Here is a 25,887-nt window from a genome sequence, read left to right on the forward strand (position 1 = left end):
AGGTTCCGGAGGCTCGGAAGAACCGGAAGTAGCTGGTGACACGAGACGAAGACTCTGATACTGTCCTGAGAGGTCGGAGACCTGAGCGGCCAGGGTTTCAACGGCATGCCGAGCAGCAGACAATTCCTGCTCGTGTCTGCCGAGCATCGCTCCCTGGAACTCGAGAGTAGAGTAGAGAGAATCCATAGTCGCTGGGTCCATTCTTGGTCGGATCCTTCTGTTATGCAGGTGAATGAGGACCCAAAAGCGACTTGGCGAAAACAGAGTCTTTAATCCAGTAAAGTAAAAATACAATCAAATAAAACAATTTCCACTCGTAATGACGAGAACCGACTGGAGACTTGATCAAGAACTGCAGGTTGCCTCGGGAAGGCACTTGAACGTAGCAGACTCAGACACCTGCTCACCACGCAGCATCTGAGGGAAACACGACACGACAGGGCAATACATAGACACAGCACGGTGAACAATAGGCAAGGATCCGACAGGACAGGAACGGAAAACAAGGGAAGAAATAGGGACTCTAATCAGGGGAAAAGATAAGGAACATGTGTGGGAAGACTAAATGATGATTAGGGGAATAGGAACAGCTGGGAGCAGGAACGGAACGATAGAGAGAGGAGAGAGGAAGGGAGAGAGAAAAAGGGGAACGAACCTAAAAAGACCAGCAGGGGGAAAACGAACAGAAGGAAAAGCAAAATGACAAGATGATATAAGACAAAACATGACAGGCGAGAGCAATCAAAGAGTCCACACTGGAAGGAACCTCCCGGGAGAGAATCTCATCTTTAACCACTGCGTGGAGTCCCTCCAGAAAACGAGCGAGCAGCGCCGGCTCGTTCCAGTCACTAGAGGCAGCAAGAGTGCGAAACTCTATAGAGTAATCCGTTATGGATCGATCACCTTGGCATAGGGAAGCCAGGGCCCTAGAAGCCTCCCTACCAAAAACTGAACGGTCAAAAACCCGAATCATCTCCTCTTTAAAGTTCTGGTAACTGTTAGAACAATCAGCCCTTGCCTCCCAGATAGCTGTGCCCCACTCTCGAGCCCGGCCAGTAAGGAGTGAAATGACGTAAGCAACCCGAGCTCTCTCTCTAGAGTATGTGTTGGGTTGGAGAGAGAACACAATATCACACTGGGTGAGAAAGGAGCGGCACTCCGTGGGCTGCCCGGAGTAGCAAGGTGGGTTATTAACCCTAGGTTCCGGAGGCTCGGCAGACCAGGAAGTAACAGGTGGCACGAGACGAAGACTCTGGAACTGTCCAGAGAGGTCGGAAACCTGAGCGGCCAGGTTCTCCACGGCATGACGAGCAGCAGACAATTCCTGCTCGTGTCTGCCGAGCATGGCTCCTTGGATCTCGACGGCAGTGTTACGAGCGTCTGTAGTCGCTGGGTCCATTCTTTGGTCGGATCCTTCTGTTATTCAGGTGAATGAGGACCCAAAAGCGACTTGGCGAAAACAGAGTCTTTAATCCAGTAAAGTAAATATTCAATACTCCTAGACAAATCGGAGCGGTAAATAAAGCATAAAGAACAATTCCACTCGTAATGACGAGAACAGACTGGAGACTCGATCATAAACTGCAGGTTGCCTCGGGAATGCACTTGACCGTAGCAGACTCAGACACCTGCTCACCACGCAGCATCTGAGGGAAACACGACACGACAGGGCGATACAAAGACACAGCACGGTGAACAATATACAAGGATCCGACAGGACAGAAACGGAAAACAAGGGGAGAAATAGGGACTCTAATCAGGGGAAAAGATAGGGAACAGGTGTGGGAAGACTAAATGATTGATTAGGGGAATAGGAACAGCTGGGAGCAGGAACGGAACGATAGAGAGAAGAGAGAGAGAGAGGGAGAGAGAAAAAAGGGGAACGAACCTAAAAAGACCAGCAGGGGGAAAACGAACAGAAGGAAAAGCAAAATGACAAGACAATATAAGACAAAACATGACACTATCAGCTATCCAATTGCGCCACAGAGACTTGTGGTGTATTTGACCCTGACGCTTGATCGCTGGCCATTTGTGCTCTCATCCAACTGTACATGGAGTTTACGAAACAACAACACTTTGTTCCAATGGTTGTGTTAACGTGCATCGAAGGTGCAGCAACATTTTCAAGGAAGTAGACCTGTAGTTTTCTAATATTTGTTAGCTTTTTGAATGGCCTTAAAAGGGCAAAAATGTAGCGCAATGTTTGTCAGCGCAACATGATATTGAAAGGCATCTGGCAGGAGTAAATTCAGCCACAATCTCAAATATATTGTGATAAATATATATTTTAAACAACTGCATTTTCACAAATGTAATATATAATCGCCAAGGCCATTCAAAATAATAAGGGGACTGACTCTGGAAGAATGATGAAGTGGCTAGTCACTTTCATGGCGTATAGGCGTACATACACACACAAACACACTGGACAAACATTGTCCTTCTCGCGAGATAAATATAAATGCTAAGGTTATTCATGCCAGATTGACATCATTTACGTTGTCATACTATCCAGATTAATAAGAATAAATTATATGTTCCTTGGAGAACACAGAATGATCAAGCTATTGAGTAACAGAAGATCTGAGACCATTGACAGCCATTTTACCAGTAGGTATAGCAACTTGTCATCTTTCATGTTCAACAACACCCCAATCACATGTGACAACAGGAAACACAGCAGGTCAAAAGCAAGCTTACTGTAAGGCCAGGAAGGTCTTCCATATCACTAGAAACAGAAAGACAGCATCACTGGGTGGGCTCAAATCACCAACTTTTAAATTAAGAGTCTAACTCACCAACCAATTGCACCACAGAGACTTGTCATATCCACATCATGGAGCACAACAAAATGAGAACTGTCGTCCCTGGGTGGGCTCAAACCACCAACCTTTAGATTAACAGTCTAACGCGCTAACCAATTGCGCCACAGAGACTTGTGGTGTATTTGACCCTGACGCTTGATCGCTGGCCATTTGTGCTCTCATCCAACTGTACATGGAGTTTACGAAACAACAACACTTTGTTCCAATGGTTGTGTTAACGTGCATCGAAGGTGCAGCAACATTTTCAAGGAAGTAGACCTGTAGTTTTCTAATATTTGTTAGCTTTTTGAATGGCCTTAAAAGGGCAAAAATGTAGTGCAATGTTCGTCAGCGCAACATTATATTGAAAAGCATCTGGCAGGAGTAAATTCAGCCACAATCTCAAATATATTCTGATAAATATATATTTTAAACTACTGCATTTTCACAAATGTAATATATAATCGCAAAGCCCATTCAAAATAATAAGGGGACTGACTCTGGAAGAATGATGAAGTGGCTAGTCACTCTGGAAGAATGATGAAGTGGCTAGTCACTTTCATGGCATATAGGCGTACATATACACACAAACACACTGAACAAACATTGTCCTTCTCTTTTGCAAACATTGTCCTTCTCGCAAGATAAATATAAATGCTAAGGTTATTCATGCCAGATTGACATCATTTACGTTGTCATACTATCCAGATTAATAAGAATAAATTATATGTTCCTTGGAGAACACAGAATGATCAAGCTATTGAGTAACAGAAGATCAGAGACCATTGACAGCCATTTTACCAGTAGGTATAGCAACTTGTCATCTTTCATGTTCAACAACACAAATCACATGTGACAACAGGAAACACAGCAGGTCAAAAGCAAGCTTACTGTAAGGCCAGGAAGGTCTTCCATATCACTAGAAACAGAGAGACAGCATTCCTGGGTGGGCTCAAATCACCAACTTTTAAATTAAGAGTCAAACTCACCAACCAATTGCACCACAGAGACTTGTCATATCCACATCATGGAGCACAACAAAGTGAGAACTGTCGTCCCTGGGTGGGCTCGAACCACCAACCTTTAGATTAACAGTCTAACGCGCTAACCAATTGCGCCACAGAGACTTGTGGTGTATTTGACCCTGACGCTTGATCGCTGGCCATTTGTGCTCTCATCCAACTGTACATGGAGTTTACGAAACAACAACACTTTGTTCCAATGGTTGTGTTAACGTGCATCGAAGGTGCAGCAACATTTTCAAGGAAGTAGACCTGTAGTTTTCTAATATTTGTTAGCTTTTTGAATGGCCTTAAAAGGGCAAAAATGTAGCGCAATGTTCGTCAGCGCAACATTATATTGAAAGGCATCTGGCAGGAGTAAATTCAGCCACAATCTCAAATATATTCTGATAAATATATATTTTAAACAACTGCATTTTCACAAATGTAATATATAATCGCCAAGCCCATTCAAAATAATAAGGGGACTGACTCTGGAAGAATGATGAAGTGGCTAGTCACTTTCATGGCGTATAGGCGTACATATACACACAAACACACTGGACAAACATTGTCCTTCTCGCGAGATAAATATAAATGCTAAGGTTATTCATGCCAGATTGACATCATTTACGTTGTCATACTATCCAGATTAATAAGAATAAATTATATGTTCCTTGGAGAACACAGAATGATCAAGCTATTGAGTAACAGAAGATCAGAGACCATTGACAGCCATTTTACCAGTAGGTATAGCAACTTGTCATCTTTCATGTTCAACAACACACCAATCACATGTGACAACAGGAAACACAGCAGGTCAAAAGCAAGCTTACTGTAAGGCCAGGAAGGTCTTCCATATCACTAGAAACAGAGAGACAGCATTCCTGGGTGGGCTCAAATCACCAACTTTTAAATTAAGAGTCTAACTCACCAACCAATTGCACCACAGAGACTTGTCATATCCACATCATGGAGCACAACAAACTGAGAACTGTCGTCCCTGGGTGGGCTCGAACCACCAACCTTTAGATTAACAGTCTAACGCGCTAACCAATTGCGCCACAGAGACTTGTGGTGTATTTGACCCTGACGCTTGATCGCTGGCCATTTGTGCTCTCATCCAACTGTACATGGAGTTTACGAAACAACAACACTTTGTTCCAATGGTTGTGTTAACGTGCATCGAAGGTGCAGCAACATTTTCAAGGAAGTAGACCTGTAGTTTTCTAATATTTGTTAGCTTTTTGAATGGCCTTAAAAGGGCAAAAATGTAGCGCAATGTTCGTCAGCGCAACATTATATTGAAAGGCATCTGGCAGGAGTAAATTCAGCCACAATCTCAAATATATTCTGATAAATATATATTTTAAACAACTGCATTTTCACAAATGTAATATATAATCGCCAAGCCCATTCAAAATAATAAGGGGACTGACTCTGGAAGAATGATGAAGTGGCTAGTCACTTTCATGGCGTATAGGCGTACATATACACACAAACACACTGGACAAACATTGTCCTTCTCGCGAGATAAATATAAATGCTAAGGTTATTCATGCCAGATTGACATCATTTACGTTGTCATACTATCCAGATTAATAAGAATAAATTATATGTTCCTTGGAGAACACAGAATGATCAAGCTATTGAGTAACAGAAGATCAGAGACCATTGACAGCCATTTTACCAGTAGGTATAGCAACTTGTCATCTTTCATGTTCAACAACACACCAATCACATGTGACAACAGGAAACACAGCAGGTCAAAAGCAAGCTTACTGTAAGGCCAGGAAGGTCTTCCATATCACTAGAAACAGAGAGACAGCATTCCTGGGTGGGCTCAAATCACCAACTTTTAAATTAAGAGTCAAACTCACCAACCAATTGCACCACAGAGACTTGTCATATCCACATCATGGAGCACAACAAACTGAGAACTGTCGTCCCTGGGTGGGCTCGAACCACCAACCTTTAGATTAACAGTCTAACGCGCTAACCAATTGCGCCACAGAGACTTGTGGTGTATTTGACCCTGACGCTTGATCGCTGGCCATTTGTGCTCTCATCCAACTGTACATGGAGTTTACGAAACAACAACACTTTGTTCCAATGGTTGTGTTAACGTGCATCGAAGGTGCAGCAACATTTTCAAGGAAGTAGACCTGTAGTTTTCTAATATTTGTTAGCTTTTTGAATGGCCTTAAAAGGGCAAAAATGTAGCGCAATGTTCGTCAGCGCAACATTATATTGAAAGGCATCTGGCAGGAGTAAATTCAGCCACAATCTCAAATATATTCTGATAAATATATATTTTAAACAACTGCATTTTCACAAATGTAATATATAATCGCCAAGCCCATTCAAAATAATAAGGGGACTGACTCTGGAAGAATGATGAAGTGGCTAGTCACTTTCATGGCGTATAGGCGTACATATACACACAAACACACTGGACAAACATTGTCCTTCTCGCGAGATAAATATAAATGCTAAGGTTATTCATGCCAGATTGACATCATTTACGTTGTCATACTATCCAGATTAATAAGAATAAATTATATGTTCCTTGGAGAACACAGAATGAACAAGTTATTGAGTAACAGAAGATCAGAGACCATTGACAGCCATTTTACCAGTAGGTATAGCAACTTGTCATCTTTCATGTTCAACAACACACCAATCACATGTGACAACAGGAAACACAGCAGGTCAAAAGCAAGCTTACTGTAAGGCCAGGAAGGTCTTCCATATCACTAGAAACAGAGAGACAGCATTCCTGGGTGGGCTCAAATCACCAACTTTAAAATTAAGAGTCAAACTCACCGACCAATTGCAGCACAGAGACTTGTCATATCCACATCATGGAGCACAACAAACTGAGAACTGTCGTCCCTGGGTGGGCTCAAACCACCAAACTATAGATTAACAGTCTAACGCGGTAACCGATTGCACCACAGAGACTTGTGGTGTATTTGACCCTGACGCTTGATCGCTGGCCATTTGTGCTCTCATCCAACTGTACATGGAGTTTACGAAACAACAACACTTTGTTCCAATGGTTGTGTTAACGTGCATCGAAGGTGCAGCAACATTTTCAAGGAAGTAGACCTGTAGTTTTCTAATATTTGTTAGCTTTTTGAATGGCCTTAAAAGGGCAAAAATGTAGCGCAATGTTCGTCAGCGCAACATTATATTGAAAGGCATCTGGCAGGAGTAAATTCAGCCACAATCTCAAATATATTCTGATAAATATATATTTTAAACAACTGCATTTTCACAAATGTAATATATAATCGCCAAGCCCATTCAAAATAATAAGGGGACTGACTCTGGAAGAATGATGAAGTGGCTAGTCACTTTCATGGCGTATAGGCGTACATATACACACAAACACACTGGACAAACATTGTCCTTCTCGCGAGATAAATATAAATGCTAAGGTTATTCATGCCAGATTGACATCATTTACGTTGTCATACTATCCAGATTAATAAGAATAAATTATATGTTCCTTGGAGAACACAGAATGATCAAGCTATTGAGTAACAGAAGATCAGAGACCATTGACAGCCATTTTACCAGTAGGTATAGCAACTTGTCATCTTTCATGTTCAACAACACACCAATCACATGTGACAACAGGAAACACAGCAGGTCAAAAGCAAGCTTACTGTAAGGCCAGGAAGGTCTTCCATATCACTAGAAACAGAGAGACAGCATTCCTGGGTGGGCTCAAATCACCAACTTTTAAATTAAGAGTCAAACTCACCAACCAATTGCACCACAGAGACTTGTCATATCCACATCATGGAGCACAACAAACTGAGAACTGTCGTCCCTGGGTGGGCTCGAACCACCAACCTTTAGATTAACAGTCTAACGCGCTAACCAATTGCGCCACAGAGACTTGTGGTGTATTTGACCCTGACGCTTGATCGCTGGCCATTTGTGCTCTCATCCAACTGTACATGGAGTTTACGAAACAACAACACTTTGTTCCAATGGTTGTGTTAACGTGCATCGAAGGTGCAGCAACATTTTCAAGGAAGTAGACCTGTAGTTTTCTAATATTTGTTAGCTTTTTGAATGGCCTTAAAAGGGCAAAAATGTAGCGCAATGTTCGTCAGCGCAACATTATATTGAAAGGCATCTGGCAGGAGTAAATTCAGCCACAATCTCAAATATATTCTGATAAATATATATTTTAAACAACTGCATTTTCACAAATGTAATATATAATCGCCAAGCCCATTCAAAATAATAAGGGGACTGACTCTGGAAGAATGATGAAGTGGCTAGTCACTTTCATGGCATATAGGCGTACATACACACACAAACACACTGGACAAACATTGTCCTTCTCGCGAGATAAATATAAATGCTAAGGTTATTCATGCCAGATTGACATCATTTACGTTGTCATACTATCCAGATTAATAAGAATAAATTATATGTTCCTTGGAGAACACAGAATGATCAAGCTATTGAGTAACAGAAGATCAGAGACCATTGACAGCCATTTTACCAGTAGGTATAGCAACTTGTCATCTTTCATGTTCAACAACACACCAATCACATGTGACAACAGGAAACACAGCAGGTCAAAAGCAAGCTTACTGTAAGGCCAGGAAGGTCTTCCTTATCACTAGAAACAGAAAGACAGCATTCCTGGGTGGGCTCAAATCACCAACTTTTAAATTAAGAGTCAAACTCACCAACCAATTGCACCACAGAGACTTGTCATATCCACATCATGGAGCACAACAAACTGAGAACTGTCGTCCCTGGGTGGGCTCAAACCACCAACCTTTAGATTAACAGTCTAACGCGCTAACCAATTGCGCCACAGAGACTTGTGGTGTATTTGACCCTGACGCTTGATCGCTGGCCATTTGTGCTCTCATCCAACTGTACATGGAGTTTACGAAACAACAACACTTTGTTCCAATGGTTGTGTTAACGTGCATCGAAGGTGCAGCAACATTTTCAAGGAAGTAGACCTGTAGTTTTCTAATATTTGTTAGCTTTTTGAATGGCCTTAAAAGGGCAAAAATGTAGCGCAATGTTCGTCAGCGCAACATTATATTGAAAGGCATCTGGCAGGAGTAAATTCAGCCACAATCTCAAATATATTCTGATAAATATATATTTTAAACAACTGCATTTTCACAAATGTAATATATAATCGCCAAGCCCATTCAAAATAATAAGGGGACTGACTCTGGAAGAATGATGAAGTGGCTAGTCACTTTCATGGCGTATAGGCGTACATATACACACAAACACACTGGACAAACATTGTCCTTCTCGCGAGATAAATATAAATGCTAAGGTTATTCATGCCAGATTGACATCATTTACGTTGTCATACTATCCAGATTAATAAGAATAAATTATATGTTCCTTGGAGAACACAGAATGATCAAGCTATTGAGTAACAGAAGATCAGAGACCATTGACAGCCATTTTACCAGTAGGTATAGCAACTTGTCATCTTTCATGTTCAACAACACACCAATCACATGTGACAACAGGAAACACAGCAGGTCAAAAGCAAGCTTACTGTAAGGCCAGGAAGGTCTTCCATATCACTAGAAACAGAGAGACAGCATTCCTGGGTGGGCTCAAATCACCAACTTTTAAATTAAGAGTCAAACTCACCAACCAATTGCACCACAGAGACTTGTCATATCCACATCATGGAGCACAACAAACTGAGAACTGTCGTCCCTGGGTGGGCTCGAACCACCAACCTTTAGATTAACAGTCTAACGCGCTAACCAATTGCGCCACAGAGACTTGTGGTGTATTTGACCCTGACGCTTGATCGCTGGCCATTTGTGCTCTCATCCAACTGTACATGGAGTTTACGAAACAACAACACTTTGTTCCAATGGTTGTGTTAACGTGCATCGAAGGTGCAGCAACATTTTCAAGGAAGTAGACCTGTAGTTTTCTAATATTTGTTAGCTTTTTGAATGGCCTTAAAAGGGCAAAAATGTAGCGCAATGTTCGTCAGCGCAACATTATATTGAAAGGCATCTGGCAGGAGTAAATTCAGCCACAATCTCAAATATATTCTGATAAATATATATTTTAAACAACTGCATTTTCACAAATGTAATATATAATCGCCAAGCCCATTCAAAATAATAAGGGGACTGACTCTGGAAGAATGATGAAGTGGCTAGTCACTTTCATGGCGTATAGGCGTACATATACACACAAACACACTGGACAAACATTGTCCTTCTCGCGAGATAAATATAAATGCTAAGGTTATTCATGCCAGATTGACATCATTTACGTTGTCATACTATCCAGATTAATAAGAATAAATTATATGTTCCTTGGAGAACACAGAATGATCAAGCTATTGAGTAACAGAAGATCAGAGACCATTGACAGCCATTTTAACAGTAGGTATAGCAACTTGTCATCTTTCATGTTCAACAACACAATCACATGTGACAACAGGAAACACAGCAGGTCAAAAGCAAGCTTACTATAAGGCCAGGAAGGTCTTCCATATAACTAGAAACAGAGAGACAGCATTCCTGGGTGGGCTCAAATCACCAACTTTTAAATTAAGAGTCAAACTCACCAACCAATTGCACCACAGAGACTTGTCATATCCACATCATGGAGCACAACAACCTGAGAACTGCCGTCCCTGGGTGGGCTCGAACCACCAACCTTTAGATTAACAGTCTAACGCGCTAACCAATTGCGCCACAGAGACTTGTGGTGTATTTGATCCTGACGCTTGATCGCTGGCCATTTGTGCTCTCATCCAACTGTACATGGAGTTTACGAAACAACAACACTTTGTTCCAATGGTTGTGTAGATCAATATCCTGGAGCACAACAAACTGAGAACTGTCATCCCTGGGTGGGCTCGAACCACCAACCTTTAGATTAAGAGTCTAACGCGCTAACCAATTGCGCCACAGAGACTTGTGGTGTATTTGACCCTGACGCTTGATCGCTGGCCATTTGTGCTCTCATCCAACTGTACATGGAGTTTACGTTTGTTCCAATGGTTGTGTTAACATCGAAGGTGCAGCAACATTTTCAAGGAAGTAGACCTGTAGTTTTCTAATATTTGTTAGCTTTTTGAATGGCCTTAAAAGGGCAAAAATGTAGCGCAATGTTCGTCAGCGCAACATTATATTGAAAGGCATCTGGCAGGAGTAAATTCAGCCACAATCTCAAATATATTCTGATAAATATATATTTTAAACAACTGCATTTTCACAAATGTAATATATAATCGCCAAGCCCATTCAAAATAATAAGGGGACTGACTCTGGAAGAATGATGAAGTGGCTAGTCACTTTCATGGCGTATAGGCGTACATATACACACAAACACACTGGACAAACATTGTCCTTCTCGCGAGATAAATATAAATGCTAAGGTTATTCATGCCAGATTGACATCATTTACGTTGTCATACTATCCAGATTAATAAGAATAAATTATATGTTCCTTGGAGAACACAGAATGATCAAGCTATTGAGTAACAGAAGATCAGAGACCATTGACAGCCATTTTACCAGTAGGTATAGCAACTTGTCATCTTTCATGTTCAACAACACACCAATCACATGTGACAACAGGAAACACAGCAGGTCAAAAGCAAGCTTACTGTAAGGCCAGGAAGGTCTTCCATATCACTAGAAACAGAAAGACAGCATCACCTGGGTGGGCTCAAATCACCAACTTTTAAATTAAGAGTCAAACTCACCAACCAATTGCACCACAGAGACTTGTCATATCCACATCATGGAGCACAACAAACTGAGAACTGTCGTCCCTGGGTGGGCTCGAACCACCAACCTTTAGATTAACAGTCTAACGCGCTAACCAATTGCGCCACAGAGACTTGTGGTGTATTTGACCCTGACGCTTGATCGCTGGCCATTTGTGCTCTCATCCAACTGTACATGGAGTTTACGAAACAACAACACTTTGTTCCAATGGTTGTGTTAACGTGCATCGAAGGTGCAGCAACATTTTCAAGGAAGTAGACCTGTAGTTTTCTAATATTTGTTAGCTTTTTGAATGGCCTTAAAAGGGCAAAAATGTAGCGCAATGTTCGTCAGCGCAACATTATATTGAAAGGCATCTGGCAGGAGTAAATTCAGCCACAATCTCAAATATATTCTGATAAATATATATTTTAAACAACTGCATTTTCACAAATGTAATATATAATCGCCAAGCCCATTCAAAATAATAAGGGGACTGACTCTGGAAGAATGATGAAGTGGCTAGTCACTTTCATGGCGTATAGGCGTACATACACACACAAACACACTGGACAAACATTGTCCTTCTCGCGAGATAAATATAAATGCTAAGGTTATTCATGCCAGATTGACATCATTTACGTTGTCATACTATCCAGATTAATAAGAATAAATTATATGTTCCTTGGAGAACACAGAATGATCAAGCTATTGAGTAACAGAAGATCAGAGACCATTGACAGCCATTTTACCAGTAGGTATAGCAACTTGTCATCTTTCATGTTCAACAACAAATTAAGAGTCAACACATGTCATATCCACTGTCAGGTCATGACATACCAATCACATGTGAGGAAACACAGCAGGTCAAAAGCAAGCTTACTGTAAGGCCAGGAAGGTCTTCCATATCACTAGAAACAGAGAGACAGCATTCCTGGGTGGGCTCAAATCACCAACTTTTAAATTAAGAGTCAAACTCACCAACCAATTGCACCACAGAGACTTGTCATATCCACATCATGGAGCACAACAAACTGAGAACCACCAACCTTTAGATTAACAGTCTAACGCGCTAACCAATTGCGCCACAGAGACTTGTGGTGTATTTGACCCTGACGCTTGATCGCTGGCCATTTGTGCTCTCATCCAACTGTACATGGAGTTTACGAAACAACAACACTTTGTTCCAATGGTTGTGTTAACGTGCATCGAAGGTGCAGCAACATTTTCAAGGAAGTAGACCTGTAGTTTTCTAATATTTGTTAGCTTTTTGAATGGCCTTAAAAGGGCAAAAATGTAGCGCAATGTTCGTCAGCGCAACATTATATTGAAAGGCATCTGGCAGGAGTAAATTCAGCCACAATCTCAAATATATTCTGATAAATATATATTTTAAACAACTGCATTTTCACAAATGTAATATATAATCGCCAAGCCCATTCAAAATAATAAGGGGACTGACTCTGGAAGAATGATGAAGTGGCTAGTCACTTTCATGGCGTATAGGCGTACATATACACACAAACACACTGGACAAACATTGTCCTTCTCGCGAGATAAATATAAATGCTAAGGTTATTCATGCCAGATTGACATCATTTACGTTGTCATACTATCCAGATTAATAAGAATAAATTATATGTTCCTTGGAGAACACAGAATGATCAAGCTATTGAGTAACAGAAGATCAGAGACCATTGACAGCCATTTTACCAGTAGGTATAGCAACTTGTCATCTTTCATGTTCAACAACACACCAATCACATGTGACAACAGGAAACACAGCAGGTCAAAAGCAAGCTTACTGTAAGGCCAGGAAGGTCTTCCATATCACTGGAAACAGAAAGACAGCATCACTGGGTGGGCTCAAATCACCAACTTTTAAATTAAGAGTCAACTCACCAACCAATTGCACCACAGAGACTTGTCATATCCACATCATGGAGCACAACAAACTGAGAACTGTCGTCCCTGGGTGGGCTCGAACCACCAACCTTTAGATTAACAGTCTAACGCGCTAACCAATTGCGCCACAGAGACTTGTGGTGTATTTGACCCTGACGCTTGATCGCTGGCCATTTGTGCTCTCATCCAACTGTACATGGAGTTTACGAAAACAACAACACTTTGTTCCAATGGTTGTGTTAACGTGCATCGAAGGTGCAGCAACATTTTCAAGGAAGTAGACCTGTAGTTTTCTAATATTTGTTAGCTTTTTGAATGGCCTTAAAAGGGCAAAAATGTAGCGCAATGTTCGTCAGCGCAACATTATATTGAAAGGCATCTGGCAGGAGTAAATTCAGCCACAATCTCAAATATATTCTGATAAATATATATTTTAAACAACTGCATTTTCACAAATGTAATATATAATCGCCAAGGCCATTCAAAATAATAAGGGGACTGACTCTGGAAGAATGATGAAGTGGCTAGTCACTTTCATGGCGTATAGGCGTACATATACACACAAACACACTGGACAAACATTGTCCTTCTCGCGAGATAAATATAAATGCTAAGGTTATTCATGCCAGATTGACATCATTTACGTTGTCATACTATCCAGATTAATAAGAATAAATTATATGTTCCTTGGAGAACACAGAATGATCAAGCTATTGAGTAACAGAAGATCAGAGACCATTGACAGCCATTTTACCAGTAGGTATAGCAACTTGTCATCTTTCATGTTCAACAACACACCAATCACATGTGACAACAGGAAACACAGCAGGTCAAAAGCAAGCTTACTGTAAGGCCAGGAAGGTCTTCCATATCACTAGAAACAGAATTCCTGGGTAGGCTCAAATCACCAACTTTTAAATTAAGAGTCAAACTCACCAACCAATTGCACCACAGAGACTTGTCATATCCACATCATGGAGCACAACAAACTGAGAACTGTCGTCCCTGGGTGGGCTCGAACCACCAACCTTTAGATTAACAGTCTAACGCGCTAACCAATTGCGCCACAGAGACTTGTGGTGTATTTGACCCTGACGCTTGATCGCTGGCCATTTGTGCTCTCATCCAACTGTACATGGAGTTTACGAAACAACAACACTTTGTTCCAATGGTTGTGTTAACGTGCATCGAAGGTGCAGCAACATTTTCAAGGAAGTAGACCTGTAGTTTTCTAATATTTGTTAGCTTTTTGAATGGCCTTAAAAGGGCAAAAATGTAGCGCAATGTTCGTCAGCGCAACATTATATTGAAAGGCATCTGGCAGGAGTAAATTCAGCCACAATCTCAAATATATTCTGATAAATATATATTTTAAACAACTGCATTTTCACAAATGTAATATATAATCGCCAAGCCCATTCAAAATAATAAGGGGACTGACTCTGGAAGAATGATGAAGTGGCTAGTCACTTTCATGGCGTATAGGCGTACATATACACACAAACACACTGGACAAACATTGTCCTTCTCGCGAGATAAATATAAATGCTAAGGTTATTCATGCCAGATTGACATCATTTACGTTGTCATACTATCCAGATTAATAAGAATAAATTATATGTTCCTTGGAGAACACAGAATGATCAAGCTATTGAGTAACAGAAGATCAGAGACCATTGACAGCCATTTTACCAGTAGGTATAGCAACTTGTCATCTTTCATGTTCAACAACACACCAATCACATGTGACAACAGGAAACACAGCAGGTCAAAAGCAAGCTTACTGTAAGGCCAGGAAGGTCTTCCATATCACTAGAAACAGAAAGACAGCATCCTGGGTGGGCTCAAATCACCAACTTTTAAATTAAGAGTCAAACTCACCAACCAATTGCACCACAGAGACTTGTCATATCCACATCATGGAGCACAACAAACTGAGAACTGTCGTCCCTGGGTGGGCTCGAACCACCAACCTTTAGATTAACAGTCTAACGCGCTAACCAATTGCGCCACAGAGACTTGTGGTGTATTTGACCCTGACGCTTGATCGCTGGCCATTTGTGCTCTCATCCAACTGTACATGGAGTTTACGAAACAACAACACTTTGTTCCAATGGTTGTGTTAACGTGCATCGAAGGTGCAGCAACATTTTCAAGGAAGTAGACCTGTAGTTTTCTAATATTTGTTAGCTTTTTGAATGGCCTTAAAAGGGCAAAAATGTAGCGCAATGTTCGTCAGCGCAACATTATATTGAAAGGCATCTGGCAGGAGTAAATTCAGCCACAATCTCAAATATATTCTGATAAATATATATTTTAAACAACTGCATTTTCACAAATGTAATATATAATCGCCAAGGCCATTCAAAATAATAAGGGGACTGACTCTGGAAGAATGATGAAGTGGCTAGTCACTTTCATGGCGTATAGGCGTACATATACACACAAACACACTGGACAAACATTGTCCTTCTCGCGAGATAAATATAAATGCTAAGGTTATTCATGCCAGATTGACATCATTTACGTTGTCATACTATCCAGATTAATAAGAATAAATTATATGTTCCTTGGAGAACACAGAATGATCAAGCTATTGAGTAACAGAAGATCAGAGACCATTGACAGCCATTTTACCAGTAGGTATAGCAACTTGTCATCTTTCATGTTCAACAACACACCAATCACATGTGACAACAGGAAACACAGCAGGTCAAAAGCAAGCTTACTGTAAGGCCAGGAAGGTCTTCCATATCACTAGAAACAGAGAGACAGCATTCCTGGGTGGGCTCAAATCACCAACTTTTAAATTAAGAGTCAAACTCACCAACCAATTGCACCACAGAGACTTGTCATATCCACATCATGGAGCACAACAAACTGAGAACTGTCGTCCCTGGGTGGGCTCGAACCACCAACCTTTAGATTAACAGTCTAACGCGCTAACCAATTGCGCCACAGAGACTTGTGGTGTATTTGACCCTGACGCTTGATCGCTGGCCATTTGTGCTCTCATCCAACTGTACATGGAGTTTACGAAACAACAACACTTTGTTCCAATGGTTGTGTTAACGTGCATCGAAGGTGCAGCAACATTTTCAAGGAAGTAGACCTGTAGTTTTCTAATATTTGTTAGCTTTTTGAATGGCCTTAAAAGGGCAAAAATGTAGCGCAATGTTCGTCAGCGCAACATTATATTGAAAGGCATCTGGCAGGAGTAAATTCAGCCACAATCTCAAATATATTCTGATAAATATATATTTTAAACAACTGCATTTTCACAAATGTAATATATAATCGCCAAGCCCATTCAAAATAATAAGGGGACTGACTCTGGAAGAATGATGAAGTGGCTAGTCACTTTCATGGCGTATAGGCGTACATACACACACAAACACACTGGACAAACATTGTCCTTCTCGCGAGATAAATATAAATGCTAAGGTTATTCATGCCAGATTGACATCATTTACGTTGTCATACTATCCAGATTAATAAGAATAAATTATATGTTCCTTGGAGAACACAGAATGATCAAGCTATTGAGTAACAGAAGATCAGAGACCATTGACAGCCATTTTACCAGTAGGTATAGCAACTTGTCATCTTTCATGTTCAACAACACACCAATCACATGTGACAACAGGAAACACAGCAGGTCAAAAGCAAGCTTACTGTAAGGCCAGGAAGGTCTTCCATATCACTAGAAACAGAGAGACAGCATTCCTGGGTGGGCTCAAATCACCAACTTTTAAATTAAGAGTCAAACTCACCAACCAATTGCACCACAGAGACTTGTCATATCCACATCATGGAGCACAACAAACTGAGAACTGTCGTCCCTGGGTGGGCTCGAACCACCAACCTTTAGATTAACAGTCTAACGCGCTAACCAATTGCGCCACAGAGACTTGTGGTGTATTTGACCCTGACGCTTGATCGCTGGCCATTTGTGCTCTCATCCAACTGTACATGGAGTTTACGAAACAACAACACTTTGTTCCAATGGTTGTGTTAACGTGCATCGAAGGTGCAGCAACATTTTCAAGGAAGTAGACCTGTAGTTTTCTAATATTTGTTAGCTTTTTGAATGGCCTTAAAAGGGCAAAAATGTAGCGCAATGTTCGTCAGCGCAACATTATATTGAAAGGCATCTGGCAGGAGTAAATTCAGCCACAATCTCAAATATATTCTGATAAATATATATTTTAAACAACTGCATTTTCACAAATGTAATATATAATCGCCAAGGCCATTCAAAATAATAAGGGGACTGACTCTGGAAGAATGATGAAGTGGCTAGTCACTTTCATGGCGTATAGGCGTACATATACACACAAACACACTGGACAAACATTGTCCTTCTCGCGAGATAAATATAAATGCTAAGGTTATTCATGCCAGATTGACATCATTTACGTTGTCATACTATCCAGATTAATAAGAATAAATTATATGTTCCTTGGAGAACACAGAATGATCAAGCTATTGAGTAACAGAAGATCAGAGACCATTGACAGCCATTTTACCAGTAGGTATAGCAACTTGTCATCTTTCATGTTCAACAACACACCAATCACATGTGACAACAGGAAACACAGCAGGTCAAAAGCAAGCTTACTGTAAGGCCAGGAAGGTCTTCCATATCACTAGAAACAGAGAGACAGCATTCCTGGGTGGGCTCAAATCACCAACTTTTAAATTAAGAGTCAAACTCACCAACCAATTGCACCACAGAGACTTGTCATATCCACATCATGGAGCACAACAAACTGAGAACTGTCATCCCTGGGTGGGCTCAAACCACCAACCTTTAGATTAACAGTCTAACGCCTAACCAATTGCGCCACAGAGACTTGTGGTGTATTTGACCCTGACGCTTGATCGCTGGCCATTTGTGCTCTCATCCAACTGTACATGGAGTTTACGAAACAACAACACTTTGTTCCAATGGTTGTGTTAACGTGCATCGAAGGTGCAGCAACATTTTCAAGGAAGTAGACTCTGACGCGCTATTGATAGTGGAAAATATAGTTTAGATGATCAATTATGTATTCGTTAATGATTAGAAACCATTTATTCTAATACTATTATGTTATGATATGAAAAGTAAAGGTTATTGGTTAAGCTGTTACTGAAAATGTAAGCAGAACTAATTTGATTGTCTGTGCCTCTTGGGAAGGTCAAGGGGGGAGAAAAAGCTTTTCAGACAAGATAAGAATGTTTGGGTTTTATTCCATTGTTGAGAGAAATCTGTATCTTTTAGACAGGTTGTAATGTCTGGTTTATGAGGGGAGTAGAAAGCATCTCCGGACCTAAACAAAAAAACAACGGGGCTATCGTGGGAAACTGATGATGTCATTTTGAGTTTATAACCTGTGGAAATCTGTGTATGGGTTAGTACTCTCTGGAATTAAAACGCTCTTTAACCTGGCTTTTAAGAATGGTCTCAATCTACTTCATGAATAATTAATGAACTTACAACTCATTAAATGAATTAGAAATGAGTGCTAATTGGTATTGGCAATTAAAACATTAAAGGAATTTAGAATTCCTCTATCAATTTGGTCCTTTGAGCCGGATCTAAACAACTCTACCTGTTATCTGAAGGTAATACACTGAAAATCGTGCACGGACGAGTTTTTGACTCGTTTTACTAAAGACCTGACCTCTGAATTGAGGTTAAAATTAAAACAGGCCTGCGTATTATCACGGAGGACAGGAAGGGTGACTAGATACAACGAACAATGTTTTTCCCAGTCGGCAGCAGGTAAAGTAGCCTTTATTCTCGAATTTGGGAGGGATTATTTAGGATATTTATTGATTCAAATGTTATAAAGGAGTTGAATTTGATCAATAATAGGTGCTTGAATATTCCGAACAAATAAAATGGGTTTCTACCGGGGGTATTAACCAGGATATCGATAAAAAGGAAGCAGGGTCCGAAATTGACCCTGAGGTAAGGTGCACTACCACCAAATAAACTAGAGCTTAATAAAGCCTGGTCTTGCAAGCCAGAAGGATTATTAAGGAGTGATATAGTACGCATTGGAGAATTAGGACGCTTGTTCCGTACAAATAGGATGGCCAATAATTCAATAAACATACCTAAATAAAGTTTTTACCTGATAGTCTATCTGTATATGGGAAGCTGACTGCGGAAAGTAGTAGATAGGTATGTTAAAATAGGTGAGGATAAATTAGGCTTGGTGAGAAGGCAGGGTAATTCTAGGCGAACAGAATAAATGAACCTGTACAATGCTGAAAGAAATTAATATCAAATGATAAGTGATTAGTCTAGATTAGTGAGATTCGAGACATTAACGATTGAAAGTCCCAAAAAGAATATCCTTTGGGTGAAATGTTATTGTCCGATCAAAAGTCTTCTATAGACGTGGTTCACAGGAGAGGTCAACTTAGTCTAGAGTAGTGAGATTTGAGACATTTTACGTTGAAAGTCCCAAAGGAATATCCTTTGGGTGAAATATTATTGTCCGATCAAAAGTCTTCTATGGACGCGGTTCACAGGATGGAAAATACATACTGATTATTTTTAAAGGAACACACACATAGGTAGACAGGATAGTAACTAGAAGAAACGGTAAATTACAAATGTATAGAACTGCATGCACATAGAATTTAAAATTATATAGAAAGGCATAGATAAGTGTTTAAAAACATTGCTACTAGATACATAAGATTAAGAATGGGGAGGAATGCCTCGAAAGAAGCCCCAGAACTAACGGGAGACGAGCGATACATGGCACAGAAAGACAAGAGAAACATCGATTTCTGTCTAAGATGGAAAAAGAAATACGATTTTGATGGCCGTCTAAATGTAGAAAAGCTGGAATCCCTTATAAAACAGATACATAAGGAATGTGGTAATAATGTGAAAAAGCAGAATAAACAGGGGTTATACACGGCCGGAGTTTGGCTTTCGGAAGCAAAAAAGAGAATGGGACGCGCCGAAAAAGAGATTAAATCTAACAAGGTTCGAGAGACACTACCCACTGCTCCCGCAGATAGAGAAGTTAACCAATTGAGTGGGGGCGAGGATAACAAACTATATCTTCCTAGATTATACCAACAATGCAGAGATAATCCAGTTGACAAATTTGTGATTATAAGAATACGGGTGCTGGAGCAACCGGTGAAATTACCACCCAAGTATGTGGATCCCGCGGAAACTAAGAGAGGTATAATGAAGTTAGAGAAGGAAATAAAGTCGAGAAAAATGAATAAGGTGGGTCAAAAGAAAAATACAAGATGTTTTAATTGTAACAAAATTGGACATTTCGCCCGGGAGTGTAACACTCCACGAAAAAATCGTCAACAGGTTGTAATTTAAATGTAGGGAATAACGGAGAGATACGATACAATTTCGGGCTATCTGGACGTTATAGCATGGTACGTTAAATGTTAGGGTATAGTAAGTTGAGAAGTTCGGTTGGGTTTACTCTGATGATTAGAATTCAAAACTGAACTCAATCTGAATAGGGAATATATATTTTACAAAGGTAGGCAGATTTGTGTCTATAGCCAAGCAACGGAATTGCTAGACACTCAAATGGGGCTATATAGTGCAACACTTTGGACTATAAATTAGGTGAGAATAGTTTAATCGTAAGAAGTTGTGATTGTTTTTCTAATTATTGATTTTTGGTTAAGGTAACGCCAGTGAAATTGAACGAAAAGTAACGTATTCTAAAAATGATCTGATTTCCGACCTCATTGTGGGGAACAAATGAAAAGTCTTATCTTAAAGGGACAGTGCACGGTAATCACAGTGGTTTGAGTGAATGACAGTAGAAAATATTGTGGGACGACAATTCGAAGATAGAAAAATAAGTTACATGATACCTCAAGGGATTTAAAACAAACGATGTGAGGGGATTATCATAATTATTAGGTTTTGTTTTTGTAGTAAACGTTTGGGTTAAGGGGATTTCCCTGTTCCCAGAGACAAGGCATTTTAAAGGCGTACACTCACTAATGCTGGTCTGAGTTTGTAATTAGACAAGTGAATAATGTATTGGGAATAGAGTTGTAATTAAAAATACTAAGTCAAAGACGAGACAGGTACTTAGAGCAAAATGGATTCTAAATGATAACAAAGAGACAACTATAATTCATGCCCATTATGCCCATCGAAATGTTTTTATAAAATTAGCGAATTGAGAGATGTTGATTGATGTTGTAGACTAATTCAGGGTTCAACAGAGGTGATAAATTAGGTTTGGTTTATCGAACCCGAAATACTGTTGTTACAGACAGCCAACCATTATTTACAATGAGTTGAAAATCGTTGCCAATATGAGTCAAGGTTGAACGCTTGTTGATGACGTCACTAGCGAGACACTTTTGTCACCAGGGACTGGGGATAACGGAGCAAATCGTATCTAGGTTTCCAGAAGTGATATAAAAATGTTTTGGTTATTTGTTTAATGGTTATGGCCAATTTTAGGGGTTGATAAAACTGGAACAGTGTGTTCTGGCGGTTTTAGATAGAACTCTTTGTTCCGGAACGGATGAGAGTTACCCAAGATAAGTAAATTAAAGGAGCCATGAGAGGATGCGAATGCATATTTATTAAATATCGGGGATTAAATTACGCTGTGAAATGTATGACATTTGCGGCAGAGAGAAAAAGTAATGCATTGGATAATAATGTTATCGGGTTAATTGTATCTAAAGGTAGCATGGTCATTTAAGTAAACATATCCGTAGACGGTGTTTAAAACTTATGATTAATGATTTGAGTCAAAGGGGAATTATCATTAGGTTTAGTTATAGTTCACTTATTGAGTTTCTGATTCGAAATAGCATTAGGGAATGATAGTTAGGGGTGTGGTGGCTCACTTTAAATTATAACTTTGAATTATACAGGTGACTATTTCTATTCAAAAGATAAAGGGTTCTTTATGCCTAATATGGTATGACCTTTTGACCTTATCATGACTGGCTCCCAAGGTCTGATCAGCCTCGGGGGAGAGTCATTTGTATAATGAATGGGGTCATATTGAGTTACTAGTTTTAAGGTAAATTCATTAGAAATAAAGCAGTTTTGGTTGAGGGTTAGAATTACTGTTTGAACCGCAAATGAGAAAGTGGTTCAGGATTCTGTCTTATAACATTAGCTGTGAAGTTTTTTGAATGGGCTATTAGGGATTTGGTATTGTAACAGAGAGAAAGTCATATTTATCATTGAGAATAAATAGGGAAGATAACATATTTTGAGCCAACAGGGCAGGGAAGAAATTGAGATATTTTTGTTTGGTTTTAACACTCGGTTACAGGAGTGTCAAAAGACGGGAGACATTACCTGTGTAATAGGGGGAGGGTGTCCGTATGATAACCAACTTGGGACAGTTTTGGGACTGGAGAAAGGGGATCCCACAAAGGTGGATAGGCTTTCCATGATATGGGGGAAACCTGGGAGCACTGTTGAACTTTGTAAAGGTGATGAAATCCTACTAACCATCAAAACTATTAAGCTCTCTGATGCAGGCACTTGCACCCCGGACTACAAAGGACCGGGACAGACACGGTGGGTGTGTTTTCTATTAAGGTACTGCCAAAACCGGAGGTCTCAGACAGACCGGGGCCAGACACACTCCTCTATCACCCCTGGACCGAACCTGTCACCACTATGCTAAAAATCCCATTCAGGTAATTAATGTTAGACTATTCAGCTATTGATCAATGAGGCACGGAGACTGGTTTTGATGGTAGGGACAATTTGTGGCTGTCTTATACAGAATGGACTTGCTTAGAATATGCTTCTTGCTAGTCAGGGGGGAGTCTACAAAATGTTCAGTGAACAATGTTGTACGTATATCCCTAATAACACCAGTCCAGATGGTAGTATATCTAAGGGCCTTAAATGGGCTATCTGCTGAGATGAGGACCATGGCGGGGGTAGAGGAGTCTGACTGTCCACCCTGGTTGGGAGACTGGTTTGGTAAGTATACCGGTATGGTGGTTACTGGATTTCTGACCCTAATTCCTGTATTATTTACTGACTGAGGATGACCCATGTATGTTTGTTCTCCCTGTCGTGAAGGGTGGCATGGTGCCCACCTGATGCTGGATAAGAATAGCTGAGAGGACCAGATGGGTTATAAGAATGCTTTGTTCTGCTTTACTCTGTTTTCCAGGACCAAAGTTTTATTCCACACTTTGCAACACATATTAAACCCATGTTATTGTCAGATAGAATACTGAGGGTCCCCAAGGAGAGGGCTTGTTAGCGTAGGAAGGATTTTTAATATGGTTAGCATCTATTAGATTATACGTTTTTAAATAGTATTATATTTAACAGGAATATAGGACATCTTGAGGAGTTAGGATTATTGTTGGGATTAAGATAGATTGATTAAGGAATTTGGAGAAAAGCCGCTCATAGACATTTTTTTTTCTAAAAGAGGGTCCATGGGTTTGTAGTTCCCATGTAGTTCAAATTTGGAAAACATGAGAAACATACAGAGGAGCCCTCCCACGCACCGCAGAGACCTTGAACTTGGGAGAGCAGAGAAGTTAGAGGGGGGCCAGGAAGAGCAAAAAGATAACATAGTGGGTAAATAAGTTTCTAAATGGGTCAGAATGGGAGCTGTAGATAGAGGAGGTATTTGGCATAAAGGGAATCTACCTGTTTTACCTAAGTCACTGTTTAAATATGCTGCTGTATTGATACATGGGCAAAGCCATGTATCAACAGGGGGGATGGTAGGAACACATGAGGAGGTTGTTCATTAATCAAACACGTATGTCAAAAGTTTTATGCCCAGCAGGAGAATTAGAGGGAGGTGGCACACGAGATTCAACCAGGAGACTGGATCTGGATCCAATCATTGAAGAAAAAAAACTGGAAGCAGCCTCTGTGGGAGGGACCATTCCAAGTACTACTGGTGACTGCCTTCGCGGTGAGAATAGCCGAAAGAGCTACCTGGGTACATGTCACACATTGTAAGGGGGTGAGTCATACTGGCACTGTCGAGCGGTCACAGGGGAAGGAGAGGAACCGTGACCCATATGGAACGGGGGTCAAACTCCTTCTGAAGATTCCCTATACCTGACCTTTCCCCAGCTGTGAGCGTTCATAGAAGTGAAGTGATGGCTTGGCCTCTGGCTGTTGATATGTTCTCGGGGAGAGGGTGGGGCTTCACGTGTGCACTGACCGTCCTGAGCTGTTTTATTGTGGGGGCCATATTCCTGATTCACCATGATCCCCCGGAGAGTGCCAAAGAGGATAATTTGACTCATGTGCTAGATGAGGGAAATGGGATGTTACCAAAGATTCTCAAAAGGTCACTGAAACAAAACAGTAAGGATGTGAGGGTGGAATTGGGCAAGGATCTCTCGGTAGAATTTTGTGTAGATCAATTGGAGTCATTCACCCCTTGGCAGTCTAGAACCATGGGACTCTATGGGAAGTATTTGTGTAAATCACCAAATTGATCGTGGACAGGTCATAGCTCACACTGAAAGGGATGGCTACGTAAACCCATACACTCAATTTGGGACCAGGTGGAGTATAGTAAGGGAATGCATGTATGGTAAAGCTGTTCATGAAAGCAGGAATGCCAAATAAAATAAAATGGGCCAGTGTCGACATCTGGTGGTTGTGTGGGGGAATGAGTTTGTGCGGTATTGCCGACTGATTGGAATGGACTATGTGCTTTAGTACATTTAGGAAGGCCTTTTACACTCATACAACACCAAGACATGAAGTTAGCAAAACGAGAGAGAAGAGATGCTCCATCTGGGTCTTTTGACGACATATATTGATAACATTGGGGTGCCACGAGGTGTGCCGGATGAGTTCAAGGCAAGAAATCAGATACTAGCAGGATTAGAGTCAAGCATTTTTTAGAGTCAAGCAATGTAGACTGGATTAATTATATTTATTATAATCAACAGCGCTTTATCAATTATTCCAGAGATGCGATTAAAGGTTTGGCAGAACAGACTATTCCAGAGATGCGATTAAAGGTTTGGTTTGGCTGAACAGACTGAAGCAACCAGCCTGATGGCTTGGCAGAATAGAATTGCATTGGATATGTTATTGGCTGAAAAGGAAGGGGTATGTGTGAAAGTTATTGTTTCCAGGACTATAGAGAGATCAATGACACTACAGATGGGGTTATGGGCCAATTCCATGTTCCGACCCGTGGCATATCTACAGAGGAAGTGGACGAATCTGGATCTGTCATTTGTGGGGAATTTATGTTTGATGAGGCTAGTGTTGAGATGAAGGGGAATTAGATTGTAATTTGTTTCCATGATTAAACTGTTTTTAATGAAGGTCGTGACGAAAATCCAGAAGGAAGAGTTATGATTCTGATGTAGGTTTAAAAACAGTTGGAGTTAAGGTTAGAATTGATTAATGAAATGTGACGAGTTGGATAAACATTT

At 40.5% G+C, this 25,887-nt stretch overlaps 15 non-coding genes across 15 annotated transcripts; all 15 read right to left on the reverse strand.

Moving 5' to 3' along the window:
- Positions 1–2,865: 2,865 nt before the first annotated feature.
- trnan-guu lies at positions 2,866–2,939 on the reverse strand. The gene has a single exon. It is a non-coding gene; the product is annotated as a tRNA-Asn (tRNA).
- Positions 2,940–3,860: 921 nt separating this feature from the next.
- trnan-guu lies at positions 3,861–3,934 on the reverse strand. Its single transcript has one exon. It is a non-coding gene; the product is annotated as a tRNA-Asn (tRNA).
- Positions 3,935–4,806: 872 nt separating this feature from the next.
- trnan-guu lies at positions 4,807–4,880 on the reverse strand. The gene has a single exon. It is a non-coding gene; the product is annotated as a tRNA-Asn (tRNA).
- An 872-nt stretch (positions 4,881–5,752) lies between these two features.
- On the reverse strand, positions 5,753–5,826 carry trnan-guu. Its single transcript has one exon. It is a non-coding gene; the product is annotated as a tRNA-Asn (tRNA).
- A 1,818-nt stretch (positions 5,827–7,644) lies between these two features.
- trnan-guu lies at positions 7,645–7,718 on the reverse strand. The gene has a single exon. It is a non-coding gene; the product is annotated as a tRNA-Asn (tRNA).
- Positions 7,719–8,590: 872 nt separating this feature from the next.
- Positions 8,591–8,664, reverse strand: trnan-guu. Its single transcript has one exon. It is a non-coding gene; the product is annotated as a tRNA-Asn (tRNA).
- Positions 8,665–9,536: 872 nt separating this feature from the next.
- trnan-guu lies at positions 9,537–9,610 on the reverse strand. The gene has a single exon. It is a non-coding gene; the product is annotated as a tRNA-Asn (tRNA).
- An 869-nt stretch (positions 9,611–10,479) lies between these two features.
- Positions 10,480–10,553, reverse strand: trnan-guu. Its single transcript has one exon. It is a non-coding gene; the product is annotated as a tRNA-Asn (tRNA).
- A 1,072-nt stretch (positions 10,554–11,625) lies between these two features.
- On the reverse strand, positions 11,626–11,699 carry trnan-guu. The gene has a single exon. It is a non-coding gene; the product is annotated as a tRNA-Asn (tRNA).
- A 1,832-nt stretch (positions 11,700–13,531) lies between these two features.
- trnan-guu lies at positions 13,532–13,605 on the reverse strand. Its single transcript has one exon. It is a non-coding gene; the product is annotated as a tRNA-Asn (tRNA).
- Positions 13,606–14,470: 865 nt separating this feature from the next.
- On the reverse strand, positions 14,471–14,544 carry trnan-guu. The gene has a single exon. It is a non-coding gene; the product is annotated as a tRNA-Asn (tRNA).
- Positions 14,545–15,415: 871 nt separating this feature from the next.
- On the reverse strand, positions 15,416–15,489 carry trnan-guu. Its single transcript has one exon. It is a non-coding gene; the product is annotated as a tRNA-Asn (tRNA).
- An 872-nt stretch (positions 15,490–16,361) lies between these two features.
- On the reverse strand, positions 16,362–16,435 carry trnan-guu. Its single transcript has one exon. It is a non-coding gene; the product is annotated as a tRNA-Asn (tRNA).
- An 872-nt stretch (positions 16,436–17,307) lies between these two features.
- Positions 17,308–17,381, reverse strand: trnan-guu. Its single transcript has one exon. It is a non-coding gene; the product is annotated as a tRNA-Asn (tRNA).
- Positions 17,382–18,253: 872 nt separating this feature from the next.
- Positions 18,254–18,326, reverse strand: trnan-guu. Its single transcript has one exon. It is a non-coding gene; the product is annotated as a tRNA-Asn (tRNA).
- Positions 18,327–25,887: the final 7,561 nt, after the last annotated feature.

Source organism: Oncorhynchus gorbuscha, linkage group LG25 (genome assembly GCF_021184085.1).
Source record: "Oncorhynchus gorbuscha isolate QuinsamMale2020 ecotype Even-year linkage group LG25, OgorEven_v1.0, whole genome shotgun sequence".
Classification (NCBI taxonomy): Eukaryota; Metazoa; Chordata; class Actinopteri; order Salmoniformes; family Salmonidae; genus Oncorhynchus; species Oncorhynchus gorbuscha.